The sequence below is a fragment of the Peromyscus leucopus genome, chromosome 4 (genome assembly GCF_004664715.2).
Source record: "Peromyscus leucopus breed LL Stock chromosome 4, UCI_PerLeu_2.1, whole genome shotgun sequence".
In the NCBI taxonomy this organism is placed as follows: Eukaryota; Metazoa; Chordata; class Mammalia; order Rodentia; family Cricetidae; genus Peromyscus; species Peromyscus leucopus.
The window spans coordinates 92793896-92798211 of NC_051066.1; the positions used below are offsets into that span (position 1 = coordinate 92793896).

At 41.2% G+C, this 4316-nt stretch overlaps 1 pseudogene; it reads right to left on the bottom strand.

Moving 5' to 3' along the window:
• Window positions 1–3039: 3039 nt before the first annotated feature.
• On the bottom strand, window positions 3040–3408 carry LOC114697535 (annotated as a pseudogene).
• Between the last annotated feature and the right edge of the window lie 908 nt (window positions 3409–4316).

A 4316-nucleotide genomic window follows, 5' to 3' on the forward strand; every position in this document is an offset into this window, starting at 1 on the left:
ATTTTCTTCTAAGATCCATGGCTTCACTAACCTGGGTAGTTGGCTGGGTTTCTAGTACCAAGTCTGATCTCCCTCCTGTCCAGTGGGCTTTAAGTTCACACAGACAGTTAGTTGTTGGTTACCCACAGCATTGGAGCACAATTATTACTCCTTTGTCAATATATTGCCATGCTGGTCAGTGTTATAGTTCATAGGTGTCACAGCCAGATAGAACTCTTCACTCCCTTAGTCATCTGCATAATACTTTCTGCTACTATGGAAGCTAGAGAGCAGGAAGAAGAATTTCATGTTAGATCAAGCATGAACAATCCATGTCCTAAGTGTGCAGTGTCTTCAGCAATAAGGACTTACCTTCAGTCTCTGAGAGGCCGCCAAGGGCAGCAATAATAGCCTGTATTGTTTTGGGAGTCACTGGACCTAGGTATGTATTATGTATACATGCATGTGTGTGTGTGTTATATAATTTTAGATAACTGTAGAATAATATGATACCTCCAGGCTTTATTGAACAACCTTGGTGTTAATATGTCTCTCCTTCCTCCTTGTGTATTGACTTTCCTCCTCTCTCTCCAATTTAAACACCTCTCCATTTTCCCCATTTCCTCCTTCATATCACCTGTATCCTGCTATCCCTTCCCCAAGCTCCCCTACCCACCCATGATCTGTTCATAGTTTCCAGGTTTCTGCAATCACTCCATATTATATACTTGCATCTGAAGATTTAGAGCTAGAAAATGCAGAAGAGAGAGAACATATGGCATTTGTCTTTCAGAGTCATGGTTACCTCATTTAACATAATCTTTTCAATTTCCATCCATTTACTTGCAGAGAAGGAGAGAGGGAGAGAGAGAGAGAGAGAGAGAGAGAGAAGAGAGAGAGAGAGAGAGAGAGAGTTCACCTTTCCCATGAACAAGACTCATAATTGGTTATCTAACACAAAATATTCAGCCCTGAAATCATATACACACAACAAAAATAAACTCAGCCAGTTGTATTTTATATATTTGTACACACACACACACACACACACACACACACACACACACACACACACACACTGATTTCCCATAGCTATTTTAGGACACCATGTCCAAATCAGCTTATAAAAGGAAGGATGTACTGGGGCTTGTGGTCCAGAGGGTTAGAGTCTGTGATGATGGAGCAAAGGCATGATGGCAGGAACAGCTGAGAGCTCACATCTCAGACCCACAAGCAGAAGGCAAAGGAAGCCCACGGAGATGCTGAAACCTCATGAACTGACCCTAGTGGTACACCTCGAACAAGGCCACATCTCCTAATACTTAGAAAAAAGCCATCAACTGGGGACAAGTATTCAAATGTCCAATACTCATTCAAAAAAGAGGGCAAAGGATGTAATTATATTTTAATTAAAATGAATTAAATAAAAACCTAACTTTTTTACTATTTGTTGGTGCAGGCCCATGACTGATGAGATCCACTATCAGTTTTTTCATTCTCTTTGAAAGGTAAAGGCCTTTTGGGGCTCAAAAGAATTCTCAAGGTTTTTTGATAGAAAATATAGTTGAGAGATTAGTATTCTGAATGGAGACTTAATTACCCTTTCCCAAGTGGTGCTAAGCCTAAATCCTACCAAGACCTGTGCTTTTTTTTTTTTAAACAGGGGGGTGTAAATCAGTAAGATCAGTTTTGTGTTATCCACAACTCAATACACACTTTGTACATGGAAGCACTCTTGAGGGCTAGAGTCTTTCCTAACTTTCAGTGGGATCAACCTATTCCTCACTCCAGATACCAGCACTGTGGCACTTTTGATTGGCTTAGAACAGTTTACTGCGTGAAGAAACACAATACACAAGAAAGCCCAGGTTCTTTCCCTTTTCCAATGTACAGTCACCACGGAACAAGAAGCGAGTTCTTTAGATACTGCGTCACCGGCTCTGCCTCCAGAGCCTGGACAGTATTATTGTCTGGTAGGGACTATGCCAGACCCATCCCCTCCAGGACACTGTGAGCGACAAATCCTCCTGCAGAAAGTTGACCTGTTCAATGTCCTTTAATTATAAATTCTTCTAGGAGGTGCCTGGATGTCCCTGGCCATCGACCACTCATCTAGGATAGAGTAGGCTTTCCAAAAGCTGAGCATCTTATCTAAGGGCTCCATCTATGGGCAGATCAGTTCCAGTGTGACCAACTCTTTTTGCCTTTCTATGGCTCAGCAGAAATAGAGACTGTTCTATTACTTACAGACATTGTGGATGTCCTTCCCCCTTAGGAATCTGCACACATTGAGCTTGGAAACCTAAATGACCTACATAAGCTCTGGAACTATCTCCTTTGTCCTCTTCCCCTTCCTGTTCAGAGGGCATCTGGAACTAGAGTTACAGGCAATTGTGAGACACTCTGTGAGTGTTAGGAACAAACTCTGGTCTTCTTCGAGAGAAGCAAGGGCTCTTAACATCTGAGTCATCACTCCAGCTCTTTCTTTCCCTTCTTGTCTGAGGTAGTGAGGGACCAGTTTTGCAGCTGAAGTCTGTTCCCTGTTGGATGAATCGTATTGTCAGTAGTCAATACCATCATCTTGAAGTCTCCAGCTTGATGCATTTCTCTCTGGCCACCATAGAAGCCAGCTTCCAGGTTTTTTGTTTGTTTGTTCATTGTTGTATTTTATTAAAACTATTACTTTTTCTTTTGATGTGTTTGCATCATCTCTTTTCTTTAGAAATGAATAAAACAGATGATAAAAATCCCTTTATTTACTTCCCAATCATAGTAACTAAGTTCAAAGTTGTATATATTCTGTCTAGATTTTCTTTTTTTTTTTTTTTTTTTTTTTTTGGTGTTTTAACAGTTTATTTTGAAGGTCTTTTCAAAAACAAAGTAAAAGACAATCTGAGAAAAAATTTGCACAGATGATACTCATTAAATAAGTATGGTGATTAAATCAGACAAGGGGATATGTTCTCTTCTGCAACTTCAGAAGAGAGTTCTGTGGTCCTGAAGGTTCCAAAGGGGGGAGGGGAATCATGGCAATTGAAGCTGCCTCGTAATCAAGTAAATCTACAGTAGCAACCAAATGTTTCTTTTCTTCCCAAGTAATCGATTTTGATCTTCAAACTGTGCCTTATTTTTAAAAGATAAGATGCTAGAAACTCAATGGGATTTGGCGGTCTTTCCTTTGCAAGCACAGCAAGACCCTGTAATAAGGTAGGCACAACTGTCTGATCCAGGTAGGCACGGGTTGGCAAAGACTGTAGATCCACCTTCTGTTTTGATGACTTCTCTGCATTAATCTTCTCATTTTCGACTATCCTCTCAACGTTGTCTGTGAGACCGTACTCGGAGTGAGGGTTTTCTGCAACCTGCGTCTGGCCCTCCAGCATCTGCTCTGACTCCATGGCAGACCCTGCAAACCGCAGTCAACAGGATACCAGTCCACGCCAAGGCTGTCGGTTCCTAAGTGCCCTGCACGGCGCCACCGACTCCCAGCGCGAACCGCCTGTCTAGATTTTCTTACCTTTAGATATACATATTCTCAACATGTGGTATTTTTTTAATGCACATAAATAGTATATTATGATTTTTTTCTTTTGCTACATTTCCTATTTTTCAGGTCTCCTTTAACACCAATGTAATCAGGAATTCATGTTAACGATGGCTTATTCCACCACTATATCAGATTTGTCTGATGTCATCAATGGTACTGAGGCAACTTCTCCCAACTTGATGTAGTAACTAAAACAGCCAGCTGTGTGGAAGGAAGTCTTCTCTTAAGCAAGTATGAAAGTTCCTAGAGGAATTGCCTGAAGCAAAAGAATTTGGTGGCAGCATATGTTCATTTTCAACTACTCCGGAGCATGTGACATTGCTCTCCAGAAACACCCGAGATTTATGCTGTCCTCAGCCCCGAATGGCATCTTGTTTTCCCATGTCCTCACCAGCACCTGTGTGGTAACACTCCTTGGTATGACGTCATATTTTATTGACGGTCCTGATGTGTCTGTTGGCTGTTTGTGTTTCTTTGTATGTTTCCTCCTTACATCCTTTGCCTGTTTTAAAATGTGAATTATGCCTCTTAACTTCTTTCTTATCAATTATGACAAAGGATGAGACATACCAAATTACTCTTCAAGACTTGGGGTGTTTTACCAGCTAAGTAACATGTCTTCAGTCTGATTATCAAATTTCAAATTGTGTCTCAGACTAGTAAATAGTGAGGTGGAGGAGGTGGCTGTGAATTTTCTTCTAGAGAGTATGGATTTTTTTCTTTTCCTGGGTGATGGAACTGTGGAAGAATGTGGCATGGGGCACAGAGCTCTGCTGTGCTCTACAGGCCT